Raw genomic sequence first — 13,424 nt, 5'->3', positions numbered from 1 at the left:
ATTATACCAAACTTCTCCCCAGAGAGTATAAAAGCCAGAAGATCCTAGGCAAACATCATACAGAGCCTAAGAGCACAAATGGCCGATCAGGTTACTGTACCCAGCAAAATTCTCAATTACCATACATGGAGAAACCAAGATATTCCATGACAAAAACAAATTAACACAATATCTTTTCACAAATCCAGTTCTTCAAAGGATAATAAGTGGAAAACTCCAACACAAGGAGGGAAACTAAGCCCTAGAAAAAGCAAGAAAATAGTCTTTTAATAAACCTAAAAAGAGATAGCCTCATAAACATAATTCTACCTCTAACAAAAAATAGTAGGAAGCAACAATCACTTTTCTTTAATATCTCTTAATGTAAATGGAATCAATTCCCTGATCAAAACACATAGACTAATAGTCTGGATACATAAACAGGATCCAACATTTTGCTGCATACAGGAATCCAACCTTAGTGACAAACACAGACACTACCTCAGAGTAAAAGACTGGAAAACAATTTTTCAAGCAAATTGTCCTAAGAAACAAGCTGGAGTTGACATTATGATGCCAAATAAAACCAAATTTCAACATAATGTTATCAAAAAAGATAAGGAAGGAAACTTCATAATCATCAAAGGAAAAATCTACCTAGAAGAACTCCTAATTCTGAACATCTATGGGCACCCACATTCCTAAAAGAAACTTTACTAAAGGTCAAAGCACACATTGCATTTCACACAATCATAGTGGGAGACTTCAATACCACACTCCCATCAATGGACAGATCAGGGAAACACAAACTAAACAGAGATACAGTGAAACTAATAGAAGTTATAGACTTATGTTAATGGATTTAACAGATGACTATAGAACATTTTATCCTAAAACAAAAAATATAACTTCTTCTAAGCAACTCATGATACCTTCTCCAAAATTGACTTTATAATCAGTCACAAAACAGGCTTCAACAGACACAAGAAGATTGAAATAACCCCATGCATCCTATCATATCACCACCAACTAAGACTGGTCTTCAATAACAACAAAAAATAATAGTAAGCCAACATACATGTAGAAGCTAAACAACACTCTACTCCATGACAATTTGGTCAAGGCACAAATAAGGAAACAAATTAAAGACTTTTTAGAATTTAATGAAAATGAAGCCACAATATACCCAAGCTTAGGGGACACAATGAAAACAGTGTAAAGAGGAAAACTCATACCTCTGAGAGCCTCCACAAAATAATTGGAGAAAGCTTACACTAGTAACTTGACAGAATAACTGAAAGCTCTAGAACAAAAAGAAGCAAATACATCCAAGAGTGATAGACAGCAGAAAATAATCAAACTCAGGGCTGAAATTAACCAAGCAGAAATAAAAAGAACTATACAAAGAATCAACAAAACCAGGAGATGGTTCTTTGAGAAAAACATCAAGATAAGATAAATGCTTAGCCAGACTAACCAGAGGGCACAGAGACAATATCCAAATTAGAAAAATCAGAAATGAAAAGGGAGACATAACAACACAAACAAAAGAAAACCAAAAATCATCAGATCCTACACCAAAAGCCTATACTCAACAAAACTGGAAATTATAAATGAAGTAGACAATTTTCTAGGTAGGTACCAGGTACCCAAGTTAAATCAGGATCAGATAAATGATCTAAATATAACCCCTAAAGTAATGGTAGCTGTCATTAAAAGTCTCCCAACATCAAAGCCCAGAACCACATAGGTTTAGTGCACAGTTCTATTACACCTGCAAAGAAGACCTAATACCAATACTCTTCAAACTATTCCACAAAATAGAAATGGAAGGAACCCTACCCAAATCGTTCTATGAAGCCACAATTATGCTGACACCTAAACTACACAAAGAACCAACAAAGAAAGACAACTTCAGACCAATTTCCATTATAAATAACAATGCAAAAATACTCAATAAAATTCTCACAAACCAAATCCAAGAACACATCACAGTGATTATCCATCATGATCAAGTAGGCTTCATCCCAGGGATGCAGGGTCATTCAATATATGGAAGTCTATCAATGCAAAACACTAGATAAACAAACTTATTAAAAAACACATGATCATTTCATTAGATGCTGAAAAAGCATTTGACAAAATCCAAACCACACTTCATTATAAAAGTCGTATAAAGATCAGTAATTCATGGTCCATACCTAAATTTAGTAAAAGCAATATACAGCAAACCAGTAGCCAAACTAAATGGAGAGAAACTTGAAGTAATCCCATTAAAATCAGGGACTAGACAAGGGTATCCACTACCTATTCAATATAGTACTCAAAGTCCTAGCCAGAGCAATTAGACAACAAAAGGAGGTCAAAGGAATACAAATTGGAAAGGAAAAAGTCAAAATATCACTATTCCCAGATTATATGACAGTATACTTAAGTGACCCCAAAAACTCCAGAAGAGAGCTCCTTAAACCTGTTAAACAATTTCAGAAAAGTGGCTGGATATAAAATTAATTCAAAAAAATCAGTGGCCTACCTCTACTCAAAAGATAAACAAGCTGAGAAAGAAATTAGAGAACAACACCCTTCACAATAGTTGCAATAGTCAAAAATAATATAAAATACTTTGGTGTGACTATGCAAGTGATTTGTGTGATAAGAATTTCAAGTTTCTGAAGAAAGAAATCAAAGAAATTCTCAGAACACGCAAAGACCTCCCATAATCACAAATTGCAGGATTAATATAACAAGAATTCTTAACTAAGGAATACAGAATCACTGAGAAGCACCTAAAGAAATGATCACCATCCTTAATAATCAGGGAAATGCAAATTAAAACAACTCTGAGATTCTACCTCACAACAGTCAGAATTGCTAAGACAAAAAACTCACATGACAGCAGATGCTGGCGAGGATGTGGAGAAAGAGGCACACTCCTCCATTGTTCATGGGATTGCAATCTGGTAAAATCACCCTGGAAACCAGTTTGGTGGTTCCTCAGAAAATTGGACATAGTACTACCTGAGGACCCAGAAATAGCACTCCTGTGCATATAAATAGAAGATGCTCCAACATATAAGAACACATAATTTTCTATGTTCATATCAGCCTTATTTATAAAAGCCAGAAGCTGGAAAGAGCCTAGATGTCTCTCAACAGAGGAATGGATAGAGAAAACATGGTACATTTATATAATGCAGTATTACTCATCTATTAAAAGCAATGAATTTATGAAATTCTTAGGCAAATGGATTGAACTGGAAAATATCATCTTGAGTGAAGTAACCCAATCACAAAAGAACAGACTTGGTATACAGTCACTGATAAGTGGATATTAGCCCAGAAGCTTGGAATACCCAAGATACAATTCACAGAAGCATGAAATTCGAGAAGAAGGAAGACCAAAGTGTAGGTACTTAGGCTCTTAGAAAAGGGAACCAAATACCTATGGGAGGAAATACAGAGACAAAATTTGGATCAGACTGAAAGAAAGAGCATCCAGAGACTGTCCCACCTGTGGATCAATCCCATATACATTTATCAATCCCAGACTCCTTTGCAGATGCCAACAAGTTCTTGCTGACAGGAGCCTGATATAGCTATCTCCTGAGAGGCTCTTGTAGTGTCTGACAAATACAGAGGTGGATACTATCAGCTAATCATTGTACTGAGCACAGGGTTCCCAATGGAGGAGCTAGAAAAGGACTCAAGGAATTGAAGGGATTTGTATTCTTATAGGAGGAACAACAATATGAGCCAGCCAATACTCCCAGTGCTCCCAGTGACTAAACCACCAGCCAAAGAGTAAACATGGAGGGACCCAAGGCTCCACCCGCATATGTAGCATAGTATGGCCTTGTCGATCATTAATTGGAGGAGAGGCCCTTTGTCCTGTGAAGACTCGATGCCCCTGGATTGGAGAATGCCAGAACTAGGAAGCAGGAAGTGAGAGTGGGTGGGTTGCTGAGCAGGGGAAGCAGGGATGGGATAGGGGATTTTTAGAGGGAAAACCAGGAAAGGGGATAAAAATTGAAATGTAATTATATAAAATATCCAATAAAAGAGAATAGAAAAAATGAAATCATTTGGTACAACAAGGGCAACCACAAGTTCAGGAGTCATCTTTTCTGAAGGTGGCACGTTCATTGTTTAATTACCTTCTATTACACTCAGTGTCCTAAAGTTTCACCAATCAGCACCACCACAGTGTGATCACAGATCTTTAAAGGACATCTGGGATTAAATATGACAGTAGTCATTATCTTGTAGAAAAGATGGAAAATATAATATAAAGCTTGCCTTCAAATCTCTCCCTAAACTGGACAGGGAGTTTCTAGGTGAGAATTCTTACACATGTATATATGGTAACTATATGTTTACTTTACTTTGGTTTAGTGGATATTTAGTCTTTGCCATTAAAGGTCAACTCCAACATTATTTTACTTTCATATCCAGAAGTTGTTCACATGTGGTTTTCTTTACTTTAAAGGGCTGAACTTGATTTGTCCCATTAGTTTTATAAAACTTTATGGTCTCCTTGATATTGTGTGTAATGTTCCAGGCATCGAAATAAGATCAAGCAGGGAGAAACAAAAAAAAATTTTTTCCAAACTTGAGCCATTGTATACAGGCTTTTGAAGGGCTGAATAAATGTCTGGTTGTAGAGTTCAGGACTAGTGGAATTATGGGAACAGATTTGGAGACTTTTCTCTAACGTGATAAACTGGCTAGAACAGGGCTTTTCTTGCATGTGGTAATGGCCTCCGCGGGAATAGTCACTGTAAAACAGAAGTGTATAAGGCAAACTTTACATGCCATCTGTGGCCTGCTTTGCTTTGGCTTCAGCGAGCAATCCTGCACACTTGGTGTTCAGTGTTCATCAATGCACACATGTGCATCAGTGTGTTGCACAGATGGTGGACCTACTATGCTACTGGGAAATACAAACGACATGGAGAAGCCAGGAGTTCATATTTCCATCAGCATTTCAGTTCAAGTCTGAGGTCAACAGTCATAAGTACTTAGCAGTTACATAAGTAAACACATTTTCAGATTGTCCAAGTACTGAGACTCCTTATCCTAAAGGAGAGCAGAGCAACTCTCCCCACTGGGACCCATACCAGAGCCCTGAGGAGGCAAAAAGAAACCTGAGAATGCTGATTTAAAAAGTTCTGTTGTAAAGCCAAGGTACCGTGTACGGGGTAATTATTTTGTATTTTCATAATTACTGTGGTAATTATGTGAGACAAACTGAAGTAAAACCCACAAACACCTCTTGGAAAAGCTTATAGGTCACTAATGCAAATGACAAAAGTACTCACACCTGCAGGGAATAAAGTAGAGCATAAAAATTCATAATACATATAATTTAAAATTTGAAATTATAAGGTACAATAGCCAAGGTATTCAGGTGTTCAGATTGAGAGAGGTGTCAGGAAGGGATACATCACTGAAAATGTTATATTTGAGATGTACCTTGAAACCTTAGTTTCCAGAGAAATTGTGTAATTTTTGATTGGCTGGTTTTGGTTTTGAAGCAAAACTATTCTTAAGCATTAATGTCATGTCTTTAGAAAAATGCTAGGGCAGGCAATGGCCAGTTGCCACAGAAGAGGTAAAGAGTCAGAGATGGAGGAGTGAGTCACACAGGGGTATTAGGGGCATTTTAAAGCCTCAGTAACTGGCAGTCAAAGTAGAGAGAGAGAAAGAGAGAGAGAGAGAGAGAGAGAGAGAGAGAGAGAGAGAGAGAGAGAGAGAGAGAGAGAGGGAGAGAGGGAGAGAGGGAGAGAGAGAGAACTTAATAAGCAAGGATAGATTCATGTTGTTCCAAACATAAATCATATTGTTTTTGTCCCCAGACATGTGTTTCAACTTCCTCTTGGTTATAAGTTTAGTCATCATTGGTAAACTATGTCAGAACAAAGTTATCATTTTTCCCCAACATTTTTTAGGAATCTAGAGGCATAGTTTCCCAAAGCATGGCAGCTCATTCTCAGGCTGGTAGCTCTTGTGGTTTCAAGGGCACTAGATAGAAAGAAAATCTCCAAGCCAGCCTGGGCAGATTGTCACATCCCAAGCAATGAATTATCAACTTTTAATGGTCAGAGTGTTAATTGTCATTAGGCCCAAGAAAAGTCTTCAAACCACAGCTAATACAGTTATTATGCAGTTCTACCATAACACAATGTTATATCTTTGTAGAATGTATTTATATGTCTAATCTTAGTATTCTTTTGTTCCTTGGATATATGACACCATAGGTGCTCTGTTAAATTAACTTTTCTAAGAAATGAAGGTATGATAGCTCTTTCTTTTATTAATTTTCCACATCATTTTTGCCTATCAGTCTAAGTCCCTATATAGGGCAGAGATATCACCAGCCAGTCTAACTTTGTTGCTGCCTCTTTTCCTCGAGGACCATACCATATTAAGCCCCCAACTTATATGCTGCATAATCACCTGAACATATAGTAGGAAGAGGCATTTTTTAATTTACTCTGATGCCAACTCCTTTTGTCCTCTGAATCTTGTTGACCTTCTTATGTTTACTTTGTTAGGATTCCTTACTGATTTCTGAGTAAGAACAGGGACAAAACTTCGAATAGTATCTTGGGAATCAGAGCCTCCTCATAAGGAAATCTTTGGAGACTTTATTAGAGTCACAATGTCCAGGACATTAGAAATACTTTCAAGTTCTGCCAGATAAGGTTATCTCCCTAAAAGCGGTAGTAGAATGGTATTATGCCCAGGACTTTCCTGGGGAAGCTTAGAGACAGTACTCTGCAAAGGCATAAATGGTTCATAAGAAATGCCCTATCTATCCAATATCTCCAAGTTGTATGTATATTAAAATCCCCCCAAGTATGCAGTATGTGCACACCAAGACCAAAACTGGAAGACTACATGACAGCAACTCCATCATGTTGCTCAGATTTGCTGGATCTTTGTCAGGCAGCTCTGCTGGCTTCCGGGCTTTCACTCTTCCCATTGGATTTGGCTGTGCAAGTGGAGAATTTTTCTCTCTATCCTTTTATGTTCTCAGCTGAGACCTCTATATAACACAGGAAAAGAGACACAATTTCCTGATATTAATTTTATATGATTTGGAAGCATTATTAAAAAAATGAACCATAAAAGATGGCAGTTGTTGGGGTTGTGTGCTGTGTTTGCTGAGGGGGGAGATGGCAATGGTGAAATTTGGTGGGACATAGGGTCAATACAGGAGCAGTAAATGGGAGACCATGTAAAACTACCTCACTCCCAGTCCATTGCTCACTTCTTCCTTCAAGAGCAATTTTCTTCTCCAAAGGGTCTCTTATAACAGAGGACACTCTGAACTAATTTGAGAAAGGCCTAGAGAGTTATTTCTATAGCAGTTGTTTTTGAAAATAGTCAATGCACTCTTTTGCTATGTTTGGGAGGATAGTGAATTCTGAAACATTCAAAGTCACAGCTTGTCTTTTTTTTTTTTCCATTGTCAATACTCTGCCCATATACATACTCTAACTCAGAAAGAGAATCTCTAGAGGTGTGTTTTAGGTTAACAGATGTAGTATGTAATAAGGTAAATAATATTCCCTCACTTCACACATTCACCGGAGCTTAGGGGACTTCTGAGGCACCCAAATGTACTTGGACAATTGGGTTAGAGTCCTGCTGGAATAATTAATCACTCATTTTGTGTTTACCACAAACATGAAGACCACTTGAGTAATGCTGCAGTCAGACCTTGGTGATTTAATGTACCAGACCTGTTTAAGCCTGCATATATGAAGCGCCTCTTACCTAAGCCATCCGCAATCACTCATTAAAGAAGGTGAAAGGTCAAGGCTACAAATAATTGAAAACAGACTGTGTCTCTCTCTTGTCACTCTTCTAGCTCTATGCTTTGTTTCTACTAAGGGTGAATGCCCCTGAATGAACTCTTTTATTACTAAGACATATTTATTTGGACACAAAATTTGCAAGCTAATGAAATGGCCCTCAAGGCTAGTAAGAGCATAGGATATGAAAATTTCAAAATCCAGATGTTTCTGTAAAACATCACAAAACTAACTCTGAAATCTCTAATACTTTCTTGAATAAAATTTATTTCAGCAATTTATGTATTACTGAATTGCATTAGTTTATCACCTTTCTGTGATAACCAGAAAAATGGATTGCCAATCTTAGAAAATTATCTTAAATGTTTTAAAATGAAAGCATAACTAGGATACATGGCTTTTTAATATAATTAATTATATTATTTACTTACATGCCAAATCCTCTCCCCTGTCCCCTCATCTCAGATTTCTTTCCCCATCTTCCCTCCCCTTCACCTGAGATGGACATCCCCCCAGGTATTCAAGCAACCTGGGGCATCAAGTATCTACAGGATTAGGTGCAACTTTTCCCATAAGGCTAGACGAGGCAGACCTCTGATACATATGCACCAGGGACCTCAGGCCAGCCCATGTATGTTCTTTAGTTCGTGGCTCAGTACCCAAGGATCCTGGTTTCTTGATATTGTTGATCTTCCTGTACAGTTGCCACCCCTTGGTTCCTTCACTCCTTGCCTTAATTCTTCCATAGAGGTGACTGGTCTAACTTGGAGTCCATATAATGGGTGGGCAATAATACCTGACACTACTACTGTCTTGCTTGAAGGCAGGAGCCTAGCACGGATGTCCTTTGAGAGGCTCGACCCAGCAGTTGGCTGAGACAAATGTATTGACCAGCAACCAAGCTTGGGACAGAGGATGAGGATATATGACTTTTGTATCTCATTTCCTTTGTTGACTCCAATTCAGCTCTATTAGCATTGTTGAAGTATGGACCTAACATGAGCCTTATCTTAACAACTCCTTGGCACCTTAAAAACTGGATTGGCTTAAAAACTCATAAAAACGCATTAGTTTCTCTTTCATTGATAAAACCCAAACACTATCTTTAGAGTCTCCCACCTGTGGACATTTATATTTCCCTGGTTTCTGTACTTAGTCCAGTAATAAACTCACAGCTGACCATCTGGAACAAAGAATCACAAATAAAAGAGCACAATGGATTTGTCTTTCTGGATCTGGGTTACCTCACTCAATACAATTTTCTAAGTCCGCTCATTTACATCAAATTTCATGATTTCATTTTTCTTTATAGTGAAATATATTCCATAGTACATATGGATCCCATTCCCATTATCAATTCACCAGTAGAAGGACATTTAAGCTGTAAACTTTTTCTATGCTATGGGTGGGGTTGAGGCCACACACAGATCCTTGGGGGGGGGGCACTGACCAACTAACTTTGTATACTCAGTAAGGTTCAAGCCAGTATGAGAAACTGCTTCAGTTGCAGAAAAAAAAAAGAGGGAAGGGCTATACAGCGACAAGGGATGATAACTAAGATTTCATTCTACCTCCAGATGTGCACACACTTAAATTACATTTCCACACACATGTGAGCTGCATACACACATCCAAGTATGGCCGGGGGTAGGGCGTTAAATTTACTCAACCACTGAAGTTCAAAAAATAGTTAAAAATCATTAGCTTAGGCAAATAGAAATCTCTGATATTTATACTTGTACCTGTTTTAGAGGAATGTCAGGCATAAAATTGTGTTAAGAGATATAGAGATTTGCTGGAATCACTTTGCAGAGAGGTTTACGTTTTAACTCTGCTTGTGTGTACAGGAGAATCCTAATGGTCTAAAGAGCATTGTCAAAAGCATCCTGGTTGTTTGGATGAAGGCTCTTGCTCAATTAAGTGAAGGCATGCACTTGGCTTCTACTCTGTATATTATCCAGTGATGAATACACTGGAAGGCAGGAAGGTGATATGCACCTGTGACCCCCAATACTCAGAATGCTGAGGCAGGAGGACAATGAGGATTTTCTGTCCTGTTCAGTTCCAAAGGAGGATATCATCTCATAAATGAGGAACAAACATTTCTTGAAAAGTCACCCTAAAACCTGATGACCCTGAAAAATGTGAAAAGAAAATAGAAGGACGGCAGACATGGAAGAAAGGAAGAAGAGAGGGAGCGGGGAAAGAAGGAGGGAAGGGATGACCTTGCAGGTATTAATGTTTAACGCCATCCCTTGTGTTTCTCTTTGAAAGGACTTCAGAAAGGTGCATTGTTGCTCTGGTTTTGTTTTGTATTCTGCACCTGTGCTTCTCTCCTCTAGGCCTTAAATGAACTCACCTTGAAGACAGATGAGTCTTTTGTATAAAAGACTAGAAAATAGATTGAAACAGAAAGTTGTAAATATATTCCTAATTGTTAAAAGGCAGTTAGTTACGTTTTTACAGTAATACAGAAAAGACTCGTTTTCCTTTCTGATAAAGCCCATTTTATAATTTCAGGTACACAATAGAGCGCTATATTTTAAATGTAATTTTAATAGTATTGATAAATCCTGCATAATTATTCCATTAACCTCTGTAAACACTTTCACTTTCTCCTGCAAGTCTGTAGCTGAATGAAAGTAGACTCCCAGGACCTCATTTACTTGCTATACCTGTCTCATTTTAAAAGCCAATTAATTTAGATTTTCAGCATTTTAATTACATGACTCCATTAATGCCACCAAATAGTCTATAAAGAATAGCTTTCTAAATTCAAATTAATCTGAAACAAAACTTCTATATTATCCAGAATTTCTATATGTCAAAATACATTTTATTTGAATTTGTGACACAAGCCCAAATATATATTTTTGCATTACATAAGGATGAGTATAATAATCTTGTATATCAAAAGACTCCATGTTATCAGATCCATATATTTAATATTTGTGGATAATCAATACAGTGCTAGAAGCACACACCTTCATACACACCCCTAATCGCATATTCAAGCGCAGCCCTAATACCATTTGCAAGATGCTTTGGGAGCCCATCTTGGACTAAAGCGCAAGTTCTAGATCTCAGAAATCAAAGACAAGAGCAAAACCTTTCTGTGCTAGCTTCAGCCCTTGAAGAACTTAGTGTACATATTATGTGCTACTGGGCTGTTCTGCTAAGGGGTCTCAGATTATATTCTGCCTCTTCCTTGGTATAGGGCATGCCATGTGAGGACAGCCACATAGAAATGTAGATAACAGAACATGAGCAGAAGAGTGCTGTGTTCTCTCAAGTCAAACTGTGAACATGTACCCAGGCAAGGCTTCCCTGTTTGCTTCCCTTTCATTTGGGTAAAATGGCAGAGATCCCAGGATGATTTGATGTCTTCAACTTCATTCAGAAGATTTCAGGCTAAGAGCATCTAGTTTAATGTATTATATGTGGGTGAGAAGTGAAGGTTTAGAGCACAGATCACAAGTATGAAAGCATATTATTTGTGAGAACAGAAAGTTTCTCTAGCAGGTAGAACCATAGAGATGAGAAACACACATCTCTTTGGGAAAGTTTAACAAATATAATGATAAATCTCATTTCAATTCAATGAGAAAAATGAGAAAAACCCAGTGTCTTTTCATTCTTTATGCTGCAATTTCTTTTTCTTTTTTGATATGGGTTAATTAATTACATCCTGAGTGCAGGCTCCCATCCCTCTTCTCTGCCAGCTTCTCCACTATCCCTCTCCCCATCTGCTCCCTCTTCAGTTCTCCTAGAAAAAGGTCAGGCCTTCCAGTGATAACAACCAATCACTGAATACAACATATAAAGTTGCCATAAGACTAGGTACCAACCCTCATATCAAGGCTGGCCACAGCAACCCAGAAGAAGGGATTAGAGTCCTAAAATACGCTGCAAATTCTTAGCCATTCTTGTTCATGTTGTCACAGACTTACATAGGAAGCAAATTCCTGTTTAAATTACAACATTGTTTCATTCGCTGTTCCTTCTGTACTCCATTTCTAATGATTCAACTACAAGCAGTTTCACTTGGCTTCACTTTTTATTCCAGATTCCTCTCCTCTGTCCTTGGTTTGTCTGCCACCAATATGCAATACCATAAAACTTTTAGATGTAAAGTACTAAGCATGAGCCTTATTCTAAATATTGTATAAGCTGAGGCTCTATTCATTTTAAATGTTCCTTTTTTATTCAATCAATAGGCGATATTTCAGAGACCAGTAACCTGAAATTCATTTGTACAGAGTTTTTCCCCTCTTGCCTTTCAAGCAACTGAAGTGAACAAAATGATTATTTTTCTTTTATTTTCTCAGAACTGTTAACCCAAGTATCGTCTATAAAAGTAAAAGTAATAATTTCAAAATCATTCCCTTCTGGTGACATTTCTTGCCATGATGTGAATATTGCAGCATGTTCTTTTCCACTGGATAGCTTTTACAAGATACACCGTGTCATTGGCCTTTTATTTCACTGAGAGGCTTGCGATGTTCACAAAAGGCTGACAGCTCTCCTCTAACTAGTGAGATTTTAAAGAAAAGGTGACAGAATGGCTAAGCCGGGCCGCACAATGGGTCATCTTTGCAGTGTTAACATGAAAAGTCAGAAAGCAAAAGAGAGACTGAATAGAGTCCCCAATAAAAGGGAAATAAAGACCTAAGGACCTGGCACATAACACTTATTCTTTTTTTTCTGCCTAAATGTAACCGAAATATAATGGGGACGGACAGCTGTGAAGTCAAGAAGACCCGACTTCATGTTTTAGTTCTTTCAGTTTCAAGGGCTTCACAAGAAAAAAGCAGAGCAAGATCTACATATGAATACTGCAAAAACTGTCATCATCATAACACTCCACCTAACTCTCAGAAGCACGCATGTGTACTAAAACCTCTTTTGGGGTGAGCCACATCTGAAGCTATATGCCTATGAGCATATAATCCAGTGGGAGGAATGGACAAGTGCAAAGAGCAGTGTGCTTTATACCTTAGAAAAATTAAATAGCAAATAGGGAGAACATTCAGGAAAGAGGGAAAAAAGGATGAATTTGGAAATACAGTGGACTGACACTGACATGTCAGGAAAATGCATATTGTGATCTTCAAATGAAGTGGAAAACCACACAGCAACACAGAGTCTTGGGGACAAATGCTCCTTAAAGAAGAAGGGTAAATGCAAGGACACAGAGGCAGAGGTAAGTTATTCCTGGGCCAGAAGAAGGCTGTGTGCAAATGGGGTGACCACAGATGGTGGTATTGTCAAGTGGGGTCAGAATTGTGTGTAGCCTTGCAGGTCTATGTAAGGACTTTGATGTGATCTCAAAGGGGTTGGGGCATGCCCACGATGTAAGCAGAGTACACATTCTGAGATATCTTTTAACAGGCTTCCTCTGGCTGCTAGAACTTAGACAGGTAGAGGAATAAGTTTACAACTGACCAGGTTATTAATGTTTACTCATCTAGCTGGCAGGAGCATCAACAATGAGTGATTAAACTGGGTAAAGCTGCCCGAACGACTGAGCGTTATCCAAGAGGAACAGCTGACTTAAAGAATAGTATCACTTTCCATCCTTTTTTTCATGAATTTTGGGACCTATTGGTCAAGTACCCATGATTA

The sequence above is a fragment of the Apodemus sylvaticus genome, chromosome 6 (genome assembly GCF_947179515.1).
Source record: "Apodemus sylvaticus chromosome 6, mApoSyl1.1, whole genome shotgun sequence".
NCBI lineage: Eukaryota > Metazoa > Chordata > Mammalia > Rodentia > Muridae > Apodemus > Apodemus sylvaticus.
Note: the sequence above shows the minus strand (reverse complement) of the source record.